Here is a 23,236-nt window from a genome sequence, read left to right on the forward strand (position 1 = left end):
AAGCTGTTCTCATGGAACCAGGAGATATGGAGACCAATATGACTGCTAGACTTGTCTCTCTCAGACTCACAAAACACTGAGAATGAAGACAAATCGAAGAAAACGAGTGTGCAGTAAGATGAACCGTTGGGGTGAGCAATCGTGGAGTGAGAACGGCTGGGGATGACTGATTATTAGTCCATCTCCAAGGATTTGGAGAAGTTGTGTCTCCTGGGGGAGAGGGGGGTGTCAGATTGGAACAGAGTTTGCCTCTTTCTTTGAGAGAGATAGATGGAGAGAGAGAAAGAACAAACTAGGATGAAGTCATCCCCTTTAATAATGTCGCTCCTGAAGTTCAAAGTAGTTGGTGTTCCCGGCGCATCAAAAACATCAGCATAAAAAAAGCCCAGAGACTTTCTTCCTGTGGCTACCTCTCCATCAGAATAGTGGCTGCTACTCCAGGCTACAGCCCTGTGAGTTTCAGCTCTGCGCGCAGGTTAGTCCGTCACTAGAGACAGGTAGTGTTGCCAACACCCAGTAATTAGTGCAGATGGAGACTAATACTCTTTTCACTCCCAGCAGAAATGGCAAGGGAATGAAATCTATAAATTCCGGCATATTAATTCAATTTCAAACCACTCCTGAGTCTGACACCTTGCTGGAGGATGGAGATGAAGGGTGAGTGGCAGTCTGACGCGTGACCTCCTCTCAGAACATTGAAGTCTTTGACGTCACATACACATAAATACTATGGACAACCTCTCTCTTTATTCTCTCTCCAAAACAAAACCTCACTCCTGATTCCTGACCCTAGGCATTACAACTGGAACCCTATCCACAGTAAGTTAAACCCCATTTTAGCTAGGTTGGTTGTTCCTGCACCACCATGCCTCCCTCCCTCCCTCCCCCCAGTTTTGTTTTATTTTTTCCCTTTCTTGGAAGATCTAGTTGGAGAAACCATTAGCATGAGAAAGCAGCCTGGCAATTGTCTTCACCCCACTGAGTCATCCCTGGGCAGAGGATTAGCTAGAGAGCCCTTTTTCAACTGCACAGATGCTGCTGCCTCCTGCCCACAACAACCACCCACTCCACATTAGATAAAGACCGCCCAGGATTTAGCCAAGTGACCCAGAACTTCAAACAATATTAAATCAAAACACCCCGGCAGTAAGTTGAAAATGTCATTTTCACCCCCCCCCCCCCAACATTGCACCACCCTCCTCCGACACAACTGTTGACCCCATTTGCTTTTTTTTAAATGTCCCCTTTATACATTTTTATATATATATATATATTTTTTTTTTTTAAATCTACTCGCTAATATGCTTTTCTATTGAATATGCAAATCGAAGTATAGGCAGCTATACGTGTTCCCTCTCTGTGATGATATGTGATGTATTTAGAGATGATCTGCCTAAATCGACCCCATGGGCCACCCTTTCTGCCTCGATATCTGCACGTCAACGCCTGGCCTACTCATATGGTGTCACATTTCACGCTCGCTTCTTTCTGAGAAAAAGCACTTCAAAACATGGCCGCCTCTTCTCCTGACCTTTCCACAGAGATGATCGATTAAGCCCAATTGGATTGATTCCACGAACGCAGACAACTATTACATAAAAAAAAACTAGGAATTCACCCCAGAGGCACAACTTCAAATCCATATAATATTTGTAGGCTCGATTTTCACTGGGGGTTTCAATCCATTTTCTCCAACTTTGTGTAGAGAGGGAGAGAAAGATCCCTTTCAGTAGCTGTTCTGGTATCTGAACTATGACACAGTCAAAAGCTGTATCAACAATTGCTGTTGCACATCCCAATCCAGGGATGTGGCCCTCCACAGAGGACTCATCATAGGGAACAGTCATACTGTCTGTTTTCAGTCTGGATGGTCACTTGACCCAGCAAACACACAACGAACTACCACACAATGTTGCCTCAATTATTGGTTCAGATAGTTCCTCCCTGTTTCACCTAGTTTCGGACTGTTTACTTCCATTTCTTCCCTACCGAACATGGCCAAATCACGCTCCATACCGCATTGCCGTGCGCCTCCCAAATTTTGTTATAAAGCGTATGGGTCCGCATTGACATAATTGGTTGACGGTAGGTGGGGGCGGTACGTCCTGTATAAACACACATTTATTAGACAACTTCCTTCACAACAGCTCTGCTCTACAAAGCAGAGTATGAATGCCCTGACTTCTGCATAGGCCGCATCACAGTAAATGCTGTACTGCCAATGCAGACACCGGAATAACCATAAATCGTCTTTCATTCTATGCTAATCACATCCTATTTGAATAATGAGGCAATAGCACCCATCCCTCCTGCCCAGTCCCTCTGAATCCTTCACTGGAGTCTTTGATAGACACTCATTCTAGTTTCATCTATAAAGCTCCTCTCATGCATTTTTTATAGAATCTATTACGTTAGGATTAAATTATATATTTTTTAAAAGACTGTCCTGCTTACATTTTTTTATAGTTTGCATAATTGGTATGAGGGCCCCAAATTCGAGCTATAAAAATCTGGTTTGTACAAGACTGACGTCCGGAACGATCCAGACCAAGCCTACAGAGCACTGTCTGTACACACACACTAACTCTGGTCTACTGTGCCACAACACCCCCTTCACTTTCCCTTCCTCTGCAGCGTCAGGAAGTCTGCAGCATAATGCAACAGCCTCCTTTGTTTAGCTGTAATGGGAGGCCATCTTCCCCAGCCAGGATCTCCACTCTGTCCTGACCAGGCATTGTGAGGAGGCACACACAGCCTTCACTCATCCTCCTCTTCCTCACTTTTCTTACAGCAGCCCACAGCCTCCCCAGCGTCAGGGCCAAATCAGGTGGCTTATCCGTTTCCTCCATGGCTCGCCAAAGTTTCCCCCGACACAACTTCAATTCAATGAAGATGATTTAAGCTAGTCAGCTCCCCCAGAGAATAAGAGAGGAGTTCCACCAGACGAGGGGGTAAGAGAGAGATGAAGGTAGGAAACTGCAGTGACATCACAGTGGTGAATAAATAGAAAAAGGCTCTAGGTGTAAATTGTCCATCGCTCATGACAAATGATCTGATAGGAGGGAGTTTCTCCCGATGATGCGCTCGTTCCCAGTAGAGCTGTGAATAACCAGTCTATCACCACACTACTTAGCACCAGCCCCGCTGCACAATTAATAATAAGATGGTGTAAAATATGTATATATATATATATGTATTCAGATATGCAGTGGAGCTGCCACCAGCAGGTGCGGGGGTGTCGAGGAGGGGAGGGCCGTTGGTGGTGTTGAACCCTAGTTTGAACTATCTGAAAGGAGGAGCAGCACAGTGGTTGGTGACTGTGGGGATTGGTGAGGACCTGTAAACCTGCTAAGTAGCCTTTGCTGTTTTTGTAGGTTGACAGTGGTGGCAGCTGGTGTCTAGGGACACCTAGTTCTGTGGTAGCCTGTTTTTACCAGGTGACCTCCTCTCCTGCCCCCTGGCTGCCTCATGCACTTCCTGATACGCTCTCTCGCTCTTCCTCCCACAACCCAGCTTAAGACTGCTCATTCCCCATGGAAGAGACAAAACAAATATACATTTTAATGAATCCTCAAATCAGCAGTGAAAAGACAAAAGAGTGACTTCAGCAGTTTTGTAAGCCTAAATGCTAACTAAGACCAGTTTCAACAGTTTGGAGTGTTTCCCCCTCACATCTCAGATGTCCTTTGAAAGCTTGATCCAGACAGCCTGAGCTGAATAGGCTGGGATGTTAAAAAGGGAGAGATGCTAGAAAAATGTACAGACAGCCAAGGCAACTTGACCTAATGGCAAGCACACACAGCCACTGTGGGCAGCGTTTGTTTGGGGGACAAGGTGACCCTGTCGCTCGGGGGAGGGGGTGTTCTGTGAAGGCCTCTCATCCAGACACAATGAAGGCCTCTCATCCTTCACAAAGACTCCCAGCCGGCTGTGTCAGTTGTGGCCTGCGACAGGACGGGGGGGGGGAGAACACCCCACCGCAGCAGTCTTAAACCCCTTTTCAGAGACAGAGCCCCACGAGATGGGCTCAAATCCCTGCTTGCGATGCCCAGGCATGCAACCGACAGATGGGGGCGTCTATTGAGTGGCGGATGGGCTTCCCCATCAATCCCCAGTGTAAACAATGGGGCAGCAGGACAAGAGTGCTGCCTCAATGGGGAGGGGAGGCGGAAAATGCCCACACACACACACAGTTGAGCTATGCATAGCAAACCCCTTGAAAGTGAAAGAGCAGAGAATATTTTTGGGTCGAGGGGAAAAGGATCACATGCATTGTGTTCTGACGCTGGCTGCAGCAGCTCGCAGAACTCAATCTGGGACAGCAGTGTTTGTATTGAACCGTATCGACTTCAAACAGAAAAACACAAAGAAGTCCCCTCACCACACACTAACACATTTGCAGTCTCACATAGGTATACATTCACACACACACGCACGCACAGAAATAAGGTTCAACAGAAACACTGCTGTCCAGATTCAGTGTTCACACAGCCTCTCTTCAGTCTACCAACGCCAGTAGAACCAGCGTGTGCGCTGTCCATAAGATTCTGGAATTCATGAAAATAACCAAGCAAGATTTTCCAGTAAGAGAGGACCAAACAATTATTACAACATCGTAACAACTCTACATTCTGTTAGTGTACCATGGATATTTGTGTAGATCAAGTTAACATTTGCACCACATAGATTCATTTATAGTAGTGATTATGGTACTGTAGGATTCTGCAATGATGTAACAGTGTCACACTGTCTCAGTGAGCTCAGCCAGGATGATTGGAGCTGAGCTTTCCTGGTCTGATCAGGTTTCCATGAGACTACCACCAGGAGAGGAGTACCCAACCCAACTGACCTGGAGGGGGAGAGTGGACACAAGTTCCGTGATAGCATACTAGAGCCACCATATCTGATAAAACAGCTGAACTCTTGCTGCTGTATATTTCTATTCTGTATATTTTCACACCAACCATTCTTAAATGAATTGGGGCTTTAGTAGCAGTTCACACAGAGGCTTTCGTGACAAATGAAGGTGTCAAGAAGGCTTTTCCTTGACAAAGGCAGTAATTGGGACTCTGAGAACAGTTTTCCCACTGTTAGGAAAATTAACACCAATTGCATGTAACAATTAAACACAAAAACCCAACCCTTAGTAACCACCAGCCAGACAGTCTTCTGAGAATAAAAAATTGTAGACAACATGGAACCATCTGTGATCTCCACAGAGTTTATTGTAGGTTACAAGAAATTCCCTGTTCTACAAGGTCGCTGTTCAGTTATGCACAAAGTGACTTGTTGGCCTGGTTACTGTTGTAGGTCTCATTGAGATGGCTACACGATGACGGCTCAGTGCTCCGTCAAGTCGGAATATTCTGTAGCAACATTGAAACATACTGCTGCTACAGAAAGCAGTTTATTTCCAAAGTTATTCTCCCATAACAAAACTGATCGACAATTCCATATATGCTTGGAACTAGCTATAAATACAGGGATTTCTTGCAGATCAGAGTACAGACACCTGCTGGAGTCATTTAGGAGAGGAGCGGCTGAGGGAGTCCTAAAATGTTGACCATACTAGGTAGGGCCAGTGTGCTTTTGACTCCGCATGCCCCCACAGCAACAGACCAAGATTAGACTTAACATTGGAGGCTCAATTTTCCTGCCACAAATGAGACCTAACCCAGCCCTGTTTCTTCTCTTTTTCCCCTTTTCAGTGTGGTCTCATTCAGCTCATCGAAGTTCTCGGCAAACAATACTGCTTCTTTGCTCTTCTTTAAAAGATCAATAGGATGCTGTCGTTGTGGTAGAAATGCAATTGGAGGGGTTTCTGTGACAGCAGGAAAAGTGTGGAAACAAGGCAACGAGAGACCATTGTCACGGTTACCAACTGGCTGCCTCCATCGTCACCACAAGATTGTTCTTTCAGGTCCAGCTGCCAATCACAGTGGTGGGGCATCAACGGAAGACATTTGAATGCTAAAACCATAGGTCAAGAGCAGACTATTTCCTTGTCACCGACGGGCTGGGTGGGGAGTGTGGAGAATGGGGGCTGGAGGAAGGGAGGAGAGGTTTCACCACTACACAGCCATATGGCTGTGTAATGCCGGATTCGCCCCTCAATCATGGCACAATGATGCGTTATCACCAAATGTCTTCCTCACAATCCCCTGGTACAATTGGCAGCACAGCCTCGTCACCGTCAATGGAGAACAAAATGAAAAGGAGACAAGCCTTACGTGACACTTAATTGGAGACATCCAGGCATTCTCTCTCTCAGCTCCAGTCAACAGTATCCATCAAACTTTGTTCAAACCTATTGCAGTTTAAGCAGCAGCTGTCAGTCTAAAGGGAGACAACCAGCATTATATGCCTGAAAAGCCTGTTTTTAAAATAGTACATCCACTACTTCTGGCTCCTAACAAAAACAGTCCAAGTCAAGGAAGGTGGATGGCAGTGTCATGACACTCATAGAACTGAGCTCTTCTCAGTCCATAAAGAACTCTGTGCCATTATATGTACAGATGTAGGATCTTCATTTTAATCACCCTGTTGGAGGAGAACTTTCATGCAATGCAGGACATTTAAAAGATAGTGTATTTGAGGTTTAAAATGTTTTCTGAAGCTTTTAATTTCCACAGAAATTTCAGACTTGATTTTCCCCACAATAAAAACGCATCAACCCTTACAAAAATAGCTATTAATTATAATCCACATAATAATTCCTGTTGCCACCGGATTATTTTCCTGCTGTACCAAACTTGCTCAAACTAAGATTCTACATCTGTACAAGATTTCTCTTCCATGTACCATTGCACCAACAGCATGAAAGAAGCTAAAGACGGACAGCATGAGAGAGAGGGGGAGAGGATAAAGCAAGTGAGGCGGTGAGAGAAAGAAGAGACAGAAAAAAAGCTCAGTGAGCATCTGCTTTCCTCCCTTTCTCCCAGGCTCATCCCAGGAGGAAGTCCCATGCACACTCTCCCTCTCAGATCCTGCTTTGTGGCTGACAGACAGGACTGCCACTCGGCTCTCCCCACTCAGACGGCTTTATGGGCCTCCTCGTCCTCACTCTCTCTCCCTCTCTCCATGCTGCCATGAGGTTGGAAGCGAGGGAGGCGAGAGGGAGAGAATCTCCCAGTGGGTTCTTGTCAGTTCCAGGCCATTACACCTCACTCGCTGGGACTTTGTTTACACACACACGCATGTGCACGCGAACACACACACAGAGGTTGAGAATTGTTAGGAGGGATGCCGCTTGGAATGTGAACAAAAAGAGCTGCAGACACAGAGGCAGCACTTGAGGAATTTAACAATGTGAAAAACAGGGATCTCACACCCATCACATAAAGAATGATACGTGTAGTTGGCCCTTCAGAAAGGGTGCATTAAGAGTTTTTTGTTGTTGTTGGTTTAAATAAAAATGGTTCATTTGCAATGCATGACAACCAAAATGACAGGTTCACAGATCCATTCTATTTTTCATTTTGGTTGTTTAATGCTTAATGGATGTTGCCTAAGTAGGCGTCACCGAACAATCTGCTCTACAAGTCTCATTGGGTGGGCGTATTCCAGCGGCAATGTATAGTGTGACAGACTATATGCGAAAAAAACATGTCAGCCATATTGAGTGTACCAATGAGGGTGCAGTCAAATTGCTGTGGTCTAAGGTGCTTTTCCCCCCTTCTAGTAAATGTATTTATATGGTCAGTAGTTAACTCTACTGACTCAGTACAGTAGTCAAGTAGGGTGAACATGCTTGACACACTTCCGTGGTCTTCAGGACACTAGAGTAGGGGCACGGTGGTCTTCAGGACACTAGAGTAGGGGCACGGTGGTCTTCAGGACACTAGAGTAGGGGCACTTTGGTCTTCAGGACACTAGAGTGGGGGCACGGTGGTCTTCAGGACACTAGAGTAGGGGCACGGTGGTCTTCAGGACACTAGAGTAGGGGCACGGTGGTCTTCAGGACACTAGAGTAGGGGCACAGTGCCCCTTTCGTGTTCAGCCTCTACAAATGTTGCCAAGCTCGGAGTGCAGATGACTGGCTGGCTGTGGTGACAGCTGGACAGCTGTTCCTTCTCGGAGACGCAGTCACAGAACCATACCACACTGGGGGCGTAGGATGTTTCATATGTCTGTATGAAGTTCCCCGGATGAGGGAAGCTGTCAAAACAAAGCAACGGACGTAGTAACGATTTCTTGAGTCTCTCTCTACAGTCTCTCTGAAACCAGACTGAGTGAAGCAGCTCACAGTTGAGCGAACACCAGAAAGAAATGGATGAGATGGCCAATGAGCTGCCATCCCCACCATTTACATTTTAGTCATTTAGCAGATGCTCTTATCCAGAGCATTCATCTTCAGATAGCTAGGTGGGACAATCACATATCACAGGTATGTGGTCTATGCTCGCATCGAGGCAAGTAACACTGAAATATGCATGAGTGTAAGACCTTTAAACAGGTCAACATTCACAAGGCCGCAGGGCCAGACGGATTACCAGGACGTGTACTCCAAGCATGCGCTGACCAACTGGCAAGTGTCTTCACTGACATTTTCAACCTCTCCCTTTCTGAGTCCATAATACCAACATGTTTCAAGCAGACCACCATAGTGCCTGTGCCCAGAACACTAAGGTAACCTGCCTAAATGACTACCGACCTGTAGCACTCACATCTGTAGCCATGAAGATCTTTGAAAGGCTGGTCATTTCTCACATCAACACCATTATTCCAGAAACCCTTGACCCACTCCAATTTGCATACCGCCTCAACAGATCCACAGATGATGCAATCTCTATTGCACTCCACACTGCCCTTTCACACCTGGACAAAAGGAACACATGTGAGAACACTATTCATTGACTACAGCTCAGCGTTCAACACCATAGTGCCCTCAAAGCTCATCACTAAGCTAAGGACCCTGGGATTAAACACCTCCCTCTGCAACTGGATCCTGGACTTCCTGACGGGCCGCCCCCAGGTGGTAAGGGTAGGTAACAACACATCCACTATGCTGATCACCGACAATGATGAGACAGCATATAGGGAGGTGGTCAGAGCCCTGACCGTGTGGTGCAAGGACAACAACCTCTCGTAATCAAGACAAAGTAGATTATTGTGGACTACAGGAAAAGGAGGACTGAGCACACCCCCATTCTCATCAAAGGGGCTGTAGTGGAGCAAGTTGAGAGCTTCAAGATCCATGGCATCCACATCACCAACAAACTAACATGGTCCAAGCACACCAAGACAGTCGTGAAGAGTGCCCGACAAAACCTATTTGCCCTCAGGAGACTGAAAAGATTTGGCATGGGTCCTTAGATCCTCAAAAGGTTTTACAGCTGCACCATCCGAGAGCATCCTGATGGGTTGCATCACTGCCTGGTATGGCAACTGCTCAGCCTCCGACCACAAGGCACTACAGAAGGTAGGTGTACTGGGCCGTACGCAATTCCTGCCATCCAGGACCTCGATACCAGGCAGTGTCAGAGGAAGGCCCTAAAAATTATCAAAGACTCCAGCCACCCTAGTCATAGACTGTTCTCTCTGCTACCGCACGGCAAGCGGCACCGGAGCGCCAAGTCTAGGTCCAAGAGGCTTCTTAACAGCTTTTACCCCCAAGCCATAAGACTCCTGAACATCTAATTGCCCCTCCCCCTCTTCTACACTGCTGCTACTCTGTTATTATCTATGTATAGTCACTTTAATAACATGTACATATTACCTCAATTACCTCGACACCGGTGAACCCGCACATTGACTCTGTACCGGTACCCCCTGTATATAGCCCCGCTATTGTTTTTTACTGCTGCCCTTTAATTATTTGTTATTCTTAGCTCTTACTTTTTTTTAGGTATTTCTTAAAACTGCTTGGTTAAGGTCTTGTAAGTAAGCATTTTACTATACACCTGTTGTATTCGGCGCATGTGACAAATACACACAAGTAGTTGTGAGAAATTGCAAGTGTTGGTTCAGGAAAGTGGTTCTATTTTTTATTTTCTAAAAAATAAAAAGGGGGGGGGTGAGGGGATTATTTAAGATACCTCTTTGAAGAGGTAGGGTTTCAGGTGCTTTCGGAAGATGGCCAGGGACTCTGCTGTCCTAGCTTCAGGGGGAAGCTGGTTCCACCACTAGGGCACCATGGTCTTGTAGAGGATGCGAACTTCAACTGGAAACCAGTAGAGTGTGCGGAGGAGCGGGGTGAGATTGGAGAACTTGGGAAGGTTGAACACCAGGCGGGCTGCAGCGTTCTGGATAAATTGCATTGGTTTGATGGCACAAGCGGGGAGCCCAGTCAACAGTGAGTTGCAGTAGTCCAGATGGGAGATTAAGTGCCTGGATTAGGACCTGCACCTCATCCTGTGTTGAGGTAGGGTCGTAGTCTACGAATGTTGTAGAGCATGAAACTGCAGGAGTGAGTCACTGCTTTGATGTTTGCAGAGAACGACAGCGTGTTGTCCAGGGTCACGCCAAGGTTCTTTGCACTCTGGGAGGGCAACACTGGAGTTGTCAACCGTGATGGAGAGTTGAAATGAGAAGGACATGTAGCGAAAGAGCGAAACAACTGAAGTTACCTGCTCAAATCGACAAAGCAAAATCTTGGGTTAAAAAAGCTTGAAGCCGTGCCAGTCATTTCTGCCAAGCAGAGCAGGCGATTCATTACGCCACCAAGGGTCAACTTCAACTCAATAAAAATGTTAATAAAACTAAGAGCCTACAAACCTGATCCCTGATCCCATTTGGTCTCTGAAGAGAGAGCAAGAGAGAAGATAACCAGCACAGCCATCTCACACGGAGAATGACATTCATCCAGTGGAATAATCCTGGTCAAACTCTACCAACTGCTGACCACCAAGTAGATAATGCTTCAGCGGATATACGACAGCAGGCAGTTTGAACTTATATATGGGGAAAAGGATCAACACACACCGAACATGGTTACGTCACTCTGTAATCTAGGAAAACCAATAGAGCTCCAACCCCCACCCAAATCTCTAATTCCATATCCACTCACCTAAATAAATGAAAAGACCCATTAGGCAGATTTCCGAGGATGGCGATGGGCTTATAATTATACATGACATCTCTGAGAGATAAAAAGTGATTACTCTGGATGCCAGTCGGGCCGGGTGGGGGGGGGGGGGGGGGATTGCTTAGCAACTAGTCATTATCCTCGGGAGTGGAGCGAGGTGACCGGCCATCCGTCTAACTCTGGTGGCTCGCCTGGCTCCACTGCCCCCCCTCGTTGCAGTCTCTCCGTCAGAATACAAACAGAGATAAAGAACGCGGCAATCGCTCTCGACACACAAATAGGTTAACACAATAAAGCCGGCTTTGCCTGGCTTAGTCAGGGGAGGAAAGCAATTCCAGCAGCAGGCAGGAGGTAATAAAACAGGCGCTAGGAGAGAGAGGGAGAGTGTGTGTCCATACGTGTCCTCATGCCAATATTTCTATACGTGAGTAGAAGCAGGCATAGAGAAGCCAGGAGGCCTGAGGGTCTAATATCACAAGGATTTCCAACCCTGTCTTGACACAAGCAATAACACAAGAGAAAATGATGGAAATTCCTGTCTACTCCTCTGCTCAGATCAGGGCAACAGTGAGTTTATGCTAGAATTGTATTGGAAGTTCCACGGTAACAGAGTGATGCATGTCAAACAAAAATCAAGGATTGCAAAGTTAAACAAACCATAAAACTCTATGCACAAGGACCACTTTTAACAAATTCCACTGAACATTTTACAAAAACACATTTACTTGAACTGTGCAGATGCAAAGTTTGGTAACAGATTGACGGTTTGCTGTTTGTTCCACCATTCGGTTGCATCTGCACAGTTCAAGTAAATGTGTTTTTGTAAAATTTCCAGTGGAAATGGTTCAAAGTCTAATTGCCCATATAACAACTCCCCACCCCTCCCCCTCGAATGCCCTCTCACAAATTCGTCTCCAGCTTGGTTAAAATTCAACAGGTAAAATTGAATGAATTTTATCTGTGCACACCTCGGCTTTCCATTCTGTGTTGCCACTGCTAGGCCCGGCAATAAAAGATCCAAATCTACAGAGTTTTATTAAATGGTGTTGCGTTCACGCTGAGCTGGGGAAACGAAGAGGGGTGTTTTCTCCAATTACCATGCCGACCAGACGACATTGTTTTCTCCAGTCAGTGGAAATTTCATTACCTTTACAGCAACGCCATCAGAATAGGGTAACAGACTCTTTTTTTTGTTGTCACAACAGCTAACAGTCGCTGGGTCACCCCCGTATAAGTAGTATCCATTGGCAACAATAAAGCAATGTAGCCATTGTCACACACACTCCTGGAGCCAGGCTAGCATGCACAATGCCTATTGTTTTTCAATGATACAGAATTGGATGAGCAAAATTGTAGTCCGCAGCTTATGTCTGAATCGACTGATTAACTTAAATTAATCCACGACACATCCATATAGCTGAAGCCCATCTACAGCACAGACCCTAAGGACATAGGATGACCTAGGTCATTCACATAGGGCTTCCATCCCCTGTGTAAAACTGACAATATGTAAAGGGCACTGTGCACCCATACCCAGAGCTACATAATCATTAAAGAAATTCTTTTTTTTTTTTTAAATGGCTGACAAAAGTTCAACCAATTTAGGTCATATGGCTATTTGCAACTTTGTCAATCATTGACCCTGATAATTCGAGCTGACAGCTCCATCAGCCAGGTAATGAACCAACCAGCAGAACTGTAAAGTGCTGGCTAATGTCAACTGAGAATTAATGACCAAAGCATAAAGAGAAAACATCTTTATCTTGCTGATGTATTTCCTGCTTTTGCAGAAACAGTACAAAGCCCCAAGGGAGGGTAGCCAACCAAAATCCAGCAGAGAAGGAGATTAGGATGATGTGCAGTTCCTTGTTCCACTAAAGCTTGATCTTCCTCAATAGGCGAGGAGAATCCGATAGCGCCCATTCAAGATTAAAGTACAACAGCATTGGGAGAAGAGAGATTAATCAGACGCTCGCACGAGATAAAACCATCCCTAGCTGCTTCTGGCAGGGAAACAAGAGGCAATAAAGAGTTCTAGAGATAATAAGAAACACGGGAAAACACACAATAGTGAATCAAACGGCACCCGAGCCTCCACTACCAATCAAAACTTTCTTCATGCATAATTGTTGATGAGGCCATGATACACACAGGCTTAAGGGGGGGGGGGGTGTATCCAAGGCCTTAATGCACTACTGAGGGGTAGGGGACCCCTTTTGGCACAAGAGCACGCACAAAGGTAAAAGAAAAGAAGAAAAAAAAAGGCCCCTCTCCATCCAGTATAGTTATCCTCGCTGCGCAAACCTGAAACCTTATAGGATTCACATAACTATCTTCAATGGGGTCAAGGTCCTCTGAGATTCCATCTTGTATCTCAAATGCATAACTGCATTTTAACCATTCTGCATGATGGGGTTGCATATTAACAACTTTGAAAACTGGTTAGCCCATCACTGAGGAGGAATGGAGTGCTTTAACTTAGCCAGGTCCCATAATGTTGGATGGGCTGTAGGCAACTCTACAAATCGTTGCCATGCCACACATAAGGCATTACAACAGAAGAGTTGGCTAACGCACCTATAGTAGTAGCTAGGCTAGGGGACCAGGCTAAGTTATAGTTGCACTCTTGTGGAGCCTGATGAAAAGTCCACTGCCTGCCATCACTACGGGTTACAGTGGATGAACACCTGCTAGCATACAGCACATTACTACTTTGTCCTCACAGCCAAAGGCAAGGAAATCATGTCTGGTGATTACCTCAAGGTACAGATATAGCTTTGAGAACAAAACCAGCACCACACAGGCGCCGCCTAAGTCGCTGCAGGAGGCATACATTTTTTTCTCCGTACTGGCCCCCCGTGGGAATCGAACCCACAACCCTGGTGTTGCAAACACCATGCTCTACCAACTGAACCACACGGGACCACTCTCCTCTGCACTCCTAAATCCCAAAAGATCCAATGTTTCTAAAATAAAATTAATAATAAATGTGGTTGGGATCAGACAGGGTAGTAGGAAGGAGAGGGCTGATATCAGTTACCAAAAAGGAGGCAATATTGAGGGTGATAGACTGCCTGGTGGGTTAAAGAAAAACTAAAAATAATAAAATGTATACCTTTTTTTATATGTAGTCATGTACAAAAATGACCTTATCGTTTACCAACAATTTTTTGCCTCAAATAAGTGGTTCTGAAACCTCTCTCCTCAGGGACCCCCCACCCAGTTCACATATTTTATCTATTCCAGAACTAGCACACCTGATTTAACTTGTCAACTAATAATCAAGCCCTTAATTAGGTGAATCAGTACAGAGATAAAACCAAATGGTGAAATGCCTGGTAGTACCCTGGGGATCCCCAAGGAGAGGTTTGAGAACCACTACATTCAAGACCTAAGGAATGTCAAAGTGTGCATGTCTGAAACAGAAGCTAAGTAAACTGACATGTGATTGTTCCTTACCCTTCACAAGAGTGGGTTATACAAACCACGCCTCTTTTTGGTCCTCACATTGTTTGAAAATACAACACATTGATCGAACCAGTTCCTCTTTAAGCTGTGTTTTGCTAAGGCAACAGGATCAGGGAAGTAAGTGTCACTGAAGAAGCTATAGAGCAGGGGTATTCAACTCCTACCCTACGAGGTCAGGAGCCTGCTGGTTTTCTGTTCGACCTATACTTAATTGCACCCACCTGGTGTCCCAGGTCTAAATCAATCTCTGATTAGAGGGGAACAATAACATTTAAAAAAAAGACAGTTCCACTGCTTCGAGGTCCCGAGGTGAGTTTGAGGGCTATAGAGCCACTTGAGACAGCTTCCATACTGCCTAACTACCACCATACAGGGATATCCATAGTACTCCACTAGTACCTCAGAATGGCAAACAATGCAGGACTGCTCAAAACACAAACAAATGTTCAAGTGAACATCTTTCTTTCATTTGTATTTATTCATATGTAAATTGTTAACACAAAGAATGGTACCCACTGTAGTCAGAGCAAATATACACAGAACAAATAAAACTTTGTCACATGCGCCGAATACAACAAGTGTAGACTTTACTGTGAAATGCTTACTTACAAGCCCTTAACCAAAAGTGCAGTTCAAGAAGAATAAAATATTTACCAAGTAGGCTAAAATAAAAAGTAATAACAAAAAGTAACAATAAGAATAATGAGGCTATATACAGGGGGCACCGGTACCGAGTCAGTGTGCAGGGGTACAGGCTAGTTGAGGTAATCTGTACATGTAGGTGGGGGCGAATTGACTATGCATAGATAAAATAAACAGCGAGTAGCAGCAGTGTACAAGGGGGGGTGTCAATATAAATTGTCCGGTGGCGATTTTTTGAATTGTTCAGCAGTCTTTATGGCTTGGGAGAAGAAGCTGTTGAGGAGCCTTTTGGTCCTAGACTTGGCGCTCCGGTACCACTTGCCGTGCGGTAGCAAAGAAAACAGTCTATAACTTGGGTGACTGGAGTCTCTGACAATTTTATGGGCTTTCCACTGACACCGACTATTATATAGGTCCTGGATGGCAGGAAGCTTGGCCCCAGTGATGTACTGGACCGTTCACACTACCCTCTGTAGTGCCTTACGGTCAGATGCCGAGCAGTTGTCATACCAGGCGGTGATGCAACCGGTCAGGATGCTCTCGATATTGCAGCTATAGAACCTTTTGAGGATCTGGGGACCCATGCCAAATCTTTTCAGTCTCCTGAGGGGGAAAAGATTTTGTCATGCCCTCTTTGACTGTCTTGGCGTGTTTGGACCATGATAGTTTGTTGGTGATTTGGACACCAAAGAACTTGAAACTCTTGACCCACTCCACTACAGCCCCATCGATGTTAATGGGGGCCTGTTCGGAACGCCTTTTCCTGTAGTCCACGATCAGCTCCTTTGTCTTGCGAACATTGAAGAGAGGTTGTTGTCCTGGCACCACACTGCCAGTTCTCGACCTCCTCCCTATAGGCCATCTCATCGTTGTCGGTGATCACTGTTGTGTCGTCAGCAAACTTGATGGTGTTGGAGTCGTGCCTGGCCACGCAGTCGTGGGTGAACAGGGAATACAGGAGGGGACTAAGTACACACCCCTGAGGGGCTCCAATGTTAAGGATCAGCGTGACAGACGTGTTGTTGCCTACTCTTACCACCTGGGGGCGGCCCGTCAGGAGTCCCGGATCCAGTTGCAGAGGGAGGTGTTTAGTCATTTTACATTTACATTTTAGTCATTTAGCAGACGCTCTTATCCAGAGTGACTTACAGTAGTGAATGCATACATTTCATAATTTTTTTTCCGTAGTCCCAGAGTCCTTAGCTTAGTGATGAGCTTCGTGGGCACTATTGTGTTGAACGCTGAGCTGTAGTCAATGAACAGCATTCTCACGTCGGTGTTCCTTTTGTCCAGGTGAGAAAGGGCAGTGTGGAGTGCGATTGAGATTGCGTCATCTGTGGATCTGTTGGGGCGGTATGCAAATTGGAGTGGGTCTAGGGTGTCCGGGAGGATGCTGTTGATGTGAGCCATGACCAGCCTCTCAAAGCACTTCATGGCTACCGACGTGAGTGCCATGGGGCGGTAATCATTTAGGCAGGTTACCTTCACTTCCTTGGGCACAGGGACTATGGTGGTCTGCTTGAAACATGAAGGAATTACAGACTCAATCAGGGAGAGGTTGAAAATGTCAGTGAAGACACTTGACAGTTGGTCCGCACATGCTTTGAGTACACGTCCTGGCCCAGCGGATTTGTGAATGTTGACCTGTTGAAAGGTTTCGTTCACATCGGCTACCGAAAGCATTATCACACAGTCATCCAGAACAGTTGGTGCTCTTGTGCATGCTTCAGTGTTGCTTTCCTCGAAGAGAGCATAAAAGGCATTTAGCTCGTCTGATAGGCTTGCGTCACTGGGCAGCTCGCGTCTGGGTTTCCCTTTGTAGTCCGTAATAGTTTTCAAGCCCTGCCACATCCGACGAGCATCAGAGTCGGTGTAGTAGGATTCAATCTTAATCCTGTATTGACGCTTTGCTTGTTTGATGGTTCGTCTGAGGGCATTGCGGGATTTCTTATAAGCGTCTGGATTAGTCTCCAGCTCCTTGAAAGCGGCAGCTCTAGCCTTTAGCTCGATGCGGATGTTGCCTGTAATTCATGGCTTCTTGTAGGGATATGTACGTACAGTCACTGTTGGGACGACGTCATCAATGCACTTATTGATGAAACCGATGACTGAGGTGATGTATTCCTCAATGCCATTGGATGAATCCCGGAACATATTCCAGTCTGTGCTAGCAAAACAGTCCTGTAGTGTAGCATTCATGTCATCTGACCACTTCTGTATTGAGTGAGTCACTGGTACTTCCTGCTTTAGTTTTTGCTTGTAAGCAGGAATAAGGTGGATAGAACTGTGGTCAGATTTGCCAAATGGAGGGTGGGGGAGAGCTTTGTATGCATCTCTGTGTGTGGAGTAAAGGTGGTCTAGGATTTTTTCCCCCCTGGTTGCACATGTGACATGCTGGTAAAAATTTGTTAGAACCAGCCACTAGGAGCGACACTTCTGGGTGAGCATTTTCTTTTGCTTATGGCCTTATAGAGTTGGTTGAGAGCGGTCTTAGTGCCAGCTTTATTCTGTGGTGGTAAATAGACGGCTACGAATAATACAGATGAGATTTCTATTGGTAGATAGTGTGGTCGACAGCTTATCATAAGGTACTCCACCTTAGGCGAGCAATACCTCGAGACTTCTTTAATATTAGACATTGCGCACCAGCTGTTATTGACAAAAAGACACACCCCACCCCTCGTCTTAGCAGAAGTAGCGTCTCTGTTCTGCCGGTGCATGGAAAATCCCGCCAGCTCTATATTGTCTGTTTCTTCGTTCAGCCACATCACGGTGAAACGTAAGATTTTACCGTTTTTAATGTCCCGTTGGTACGATAATCTTAATAGTAGGTCATCAATTTTATTTTCTAATGATTGCACGTTAGCAAGGAGAATGGAAGGCACTGGGAGTTTACTCTCTCACCTCCGGATTCTCAGAAGGATCCCCAATCGGTTACCCCTTTTCCGGCGTCTTTTCATCACGCAAAAGGCCTGAATCTGGGCCTGTTCCAGTGAAAACAGGATATTTTTCTCGTCGGACTCGTTAAAGGAAAAAGTTTCTTCCAGTCCGCGGTGAGTAATCGCTTTTCTGATGTCCAGAAGTTATTTTCTGTCATAAGAGACAGTAGCAGCAACATTATGTACACAATAAGTTAAAAAATAAGTTACACAAAGCGCAAAAAAATATAAAATAACAGTAACAGGAACTCAGATCAATATCTAAATGAGATTCTATTTGGATGCCTTTGAGAGAAAAGGTTAATGTGTCACTAAATGTTTTGCCTAAATGTGGTTCCTGGAAAGAAAGAAAGAAGCAACTTTTATTGTCAGTGGTTGTGGAAGCTGAGCCACAAGATAGGATCACTGCTTTCCATTACCTATAATTTAATGAAAATATATCCTATACAGAATAAACTAAATGCCTCTATCTGGAAAACAAATGTGCTATTACATTTCTGTAAATATATATTTTTTCAAATCACAAATAATCAAGCTTAGAAATGAATATCTATTGAAGATAAACCGTTCAAAAGTTTGGGGTCACTTAGAAATGTCCTTGTTTTTGAAAGAAAAGCAATTTTTTTGTTCATTAAAATAACATCAAATTGATCAGAAATAAAGTGTAGACAGTCATTTACAACATTAACAATTATAGCTGGAAACGGCAGATTTTTTATGGAATATCTACATAGGCGTACAGAGGCCCTTTATCAGCAACCTATGTTCCTGTGTTCCAATGGCACGTTGTGTTAGCTAATCCAAGTTTATAATTTTAAAAGGCTAATTGATCATTAGAAAAACATTTTCAACTATGTTAGCACAGCTGAAAACTGTTGTCCTGATTAATGAAGCAATAAAACTGGCCTTCTTTAGACTAGTTGAGTATCTGAAACATCAGAATTTGTGGGTTCAATAAATGGTCAGAAACAAAGAACTTTCTTCTGAAACTCGTCAGTCTATTCTTGTTCTGAGAAATGAAGGCTATTCCATGCGAGAAATTGCCAAGAAACTGAAGATCTCGTACAACGCTGTGTACTGTACTACTCCCTTCACAGAACAGTGCAAACTGGCTCTAACCAGAATAGAAAGAGAGTGGGAGGCCCCGGTGCACAACTGAGCAAGAGGACAAGTACATTAGTGTCTAGTTTGAGAAACAGACGCCTCACAAGTCCTCAACTGGCAGCTTCATTAAATAGTACCCGCAAAACACCAGTCTCAACGTCAACAGTGAAGAGGCGACTCCAGGATGCTGGACTTCTAGGCAGAGTTCCTCTGTCCAGTGTCTGTGTTCTTTTGCCCATCTTAATCTTTTATTTTTATTGCCCAGTCAGATATGGCTTTTTCATTGCAACTCTGCCTAGAAGGCCAGCATCCCGGAATTGCCTCTTTACTGTTGACGTTGAGACTAGTGTTATTCAATAAAAAAATAATAATAAATCAGCTGTTTCCAGCTACAATAATCATTTACAACATTAACAATGTCTACACTGTATTTCTGTTCAATTTGATGTTATTTTAATGGACAAAAAAAGATGCCTTTCTTTCAGAAACAAGGACATTTCGAAGTGACCCAACTTTTGAACAGTAGTGTATATCATCCAAGGTATGTTTGCAGTGGCATTGCACACACCGTAGTTCGGCATTGTTGCCTCTGGGTCTGCATTAAGACAATCAAACCATTTTGGGATTAAAATAATATTAATACATAGAACAGGAAATTGAAGTTAAGCTATTATGAAGATATTCATGAGCAAACCTCACTTATTCACTCAAGACTGCAGTTTTAATAAGCAAAGAGTACAGAGCATTCACCCCAATGCTATCAATCAATCAAATTGAAATAGGATTTCAGTGTTGGAAATTGATATAGTGCCTGGGCTTGCTTAGTATATTACTTCCGCTTTAATATCTTATATTAAAAATTAAATCTGTCCTTCAACGGTATCAAATTTGTTCTGCTTTTTAGATGGTTTTGGGAAGCATTTAACCAAAGATGGAGTATGAAACATAGGCTAGTATTATTGCATTCACCCAACATAAAGTTGAGTTTGGATGGAACCGCTTTTAGTTTTAACAATAAAAACCTTGCTTTAATCATTTCCTGTATGGATTTAGAATCCTGCAAATGAGGCGACCAAAAAAACAAATCAGATTGTATATTTATTTCTGTTTTGAATAAAAACTGTCAGGCTACTTAGGCCTACTTTGCATTAAAATCCCAAATCAAAGTAAAACACATTCAGCCTTCAGAAAGGCATTATGAGTCACGATATTTAGCCCCAAAAAATTAAAACAAAGATAACACTAAGTCCAAGAGGTCTACATATTAGGCTGTCCTGCTAGTTCCAGTAGCTAACCCTATCATCCCCAACCCCCGTCCCCAACCATAATGTTGAGTTAAGGCGCGCATTATACTAGGGAGACTATTTGTTTAGGTGAGGAGAAGTCTCAGAGCTAATATAAGCACAATATGCTCAGCAAGTCATAGGGCCGAGTGTAGGAAGTAAATGAGGCGGCTCTGCCCCCTCAGGTGAAGTCTCACCCAATATTTTACTCAATACTAGCAAGCAGGCGCTGTGCTATGATATGGCAAGTGCTGTACAGGACTGGCAACTCCAGGAGCCTGGCCCTGGATGTAGAGGGGTCCCATGTAAGATTATCAATGAGCAAGTAAGGGACCAGGGTAAAGTCCACTGTACTGTACTCCACTATCCAGCCACTGAAACAATGCAGAGATACTTTTAGCAGAGGCCTGGCCTGAAGTGGTCTATGAATACATGGATTATCGAGGCCTGTTAACTAGCCACAAACTCCAGGAATTTCACAGGAAAAAATGAAACCCCTTTGCTTATCAGTGTGTGTGTGTCTTCTGGTCACTGAAGATGAAGAGGTGCATGTGTGTAGCCTGATGGTCCCCATGTTACATCCTAAACAGATTAAAAATATGTACATTTTACCAGGTCAGCACCTGCTGTTTACAGTAGCCTGATATTGTGTGTGTGTCGCATGTACTTGGGTATAGCCTGTACTTAATGGCTATATAGAACATAGGCTATGACACCGAGCTCCAACTGAAAAGTTCTGAGGAATTACGCACTGGTGATGCTCGTTCATTTGAGGAAGATAACATCTACGCGCGTCCTTAATCAACATCAGTGAATGTCATCAACTATTTAAAGAAACTAAGCCAGTTATACTTGGGGGTGAAAATCATTAACTGCCGCTGAAACCATTTACCCACCGCTCATTAGAAATAATATGACGCATGGGGGCATACAGAAAATCATTCCTTGTGTAGAATACTTCCGACAATATACTTAATTGCTCCCTATCCTTGAAAAGAACAAATACAACACGTCAAAGCAGATCCTAAATCCATTAAGTAACTGACATCGATTTTACAACATGTCCTTTATTGTAGGTTAGCCTAGGCTACGCATGAAACCAGGTTTTAAAGCCTGTCCTACCCCAGTCATTTCAACATCTCTGTACCGTAGACTCAGCATTTTACATCCTCATTCTATTTTCCTACAATACTATCCATCAATTGTTATGCAATGTGCCAGCTTTCTTACACTCCATCTATCAATTATGATATGAAGACATGTCGCCGAATGACCCCGGCTGCCATTAGCAGCAACACAATTCCCAAATTACGCATGCGATAAATGTATGACTATAGTTTGATACCTGAAGATAAAATACGCTATTTACCATAAATTGTTTCGTAGTGCAGATTAGAATTCCATGCAGGTTAGCTGGCGATGAGTAGTCTGCTTCTGCTTGCGGTCCAGAGATAAATCAGATAGGTTTCATTCCGCTCTCCAAAATCCAAAAACCACCCGTTGTTGATCAACAGCAATACAGTTTATTCTCCCCCTTTTAGTGTCATGCACATTTTCAGACAGTGAATCAGATTCCAAACTGGAAAACCCAATGGTTAAATTAATTGCTCTTTCCGTCAATGAACACTATTATTGTAACTGATGCGTTTCGTTTCCTGGGCTGAATGACCGTGAATTCAAACCCTGGGAAATAACAGGTTGACAAATCCAGGAGTGTTGGGTGTCAGTCTCTCCCGTTAAACGGTGCTCTCACCTAACGCATACTATACTCAACCTTTCGCCCTCTGAAACTAGCCTGTAAAATGATCCGCTACCGTATCATTTCTTCTCCTCGTTTCCCCGATAATATTTCCAAAAAGATTTGTCACAAAACGAAATTCTCGATCCAAAATAATTGATGGATGCGAATGATTCCCCAAAGCAATTATGCATATAGGTCAAAGTGGTTCACCTATTTAGTCTAATCAATCTGAATTTGTCCACTAAACAAAATGTTTCAACGTCGTCTGTAGCAGAGTAACCGTGCAGATTCCAATACTTTGAAACAAATGCAGTTGTCAGAAATAAGCGGTGCTATTAAATCCTTAGCCCGATTGGCATACACTTTCTCCGGCGATGTCTGTCTACAGCCTCTCGCAAACGTCTGTCCTCCCGATTATAGACTCTGATTTCCAATTGAGTTGACAAAACCAGTTCCAAACATTCCTTTGCGTTGACCCTCTCTTTGATCTAAATACCAAGCAATATTGATAATGTCCGAATAAATATTTGTATGTTTAAGGCAGCTCACTGCTATTCAGGACACGGTCCTCTCCCTGTGCAAAGCTGCCGAAACTGACAATAACCCGGAACGATGCAGACTCTAACCGCTCCTTAAACCGCCCACCAACCAATCATTGTACTGAGGGAATTGAAACGTTCCCGCGGGTTAGCCAATCATTGATAATTGAGGATTGTTACCACGGTGACGTTGTCAGCGTCCAGGCGTCAAGTTTGAAACCACATTGTTTAATCGCGGAAAGGTTTATCCTAGTCGGTGAAATAAGTAGTTCCCTAGAAAGCAGAGATTAAGTCTAGCTGACTCAACTGAACATTGTACTATAAGTAAGACATGTCAATCCGTTTATTATAGACCCTATAATAAACGGAATACATTGATATACGTTTCTTTAAATGTCAATGTTTTAAATCAAATCAAATTGATTTATATAGCCCTTCTTACATCAGCTGATATCTCAAAGTGCTGTACAGAAACCGAGCCTAAAACCCCAAAC

At 44.2% G+C, this 23,236-nt stretch overlaps 1 protein-coding gene across 1 annotated transcript in view; it reads right to left on the reverse strand.

Moving 5' to 3' along the window:
• Positions 1-22,808, reverse strand: part of LOC115164854 (protein FAM222A-like) — a 64,023-nt gene extending 41,215 nt beyond the window's left edge. The window contains exon 1 of the mRNA XM_029717720.1: positions 21,832-22,808. The gene's annotated coding sequence lies outside the window, so the exon portion shown is untranslated. The remainder of the gene's footprint in view (positions 1-21,831) is intronic.
• Between the last annotated feature and the right edge of the window lie 428 nt (positions 22,809-23,236).

The sequence above is a fragment of the Salmo trutta genome, chromosome 27, assembly GCF_901001165.1.
Source record: "Salmo trutta chromosome 27, fSalTru1.1, whole genome shotgun sequence".
Lineage (NCBI taxonomy): Eukaryota > Metazoa > Chordata > Actinopteri > Salmoniformes > Salmonidae > Salmo > Salmo trutta.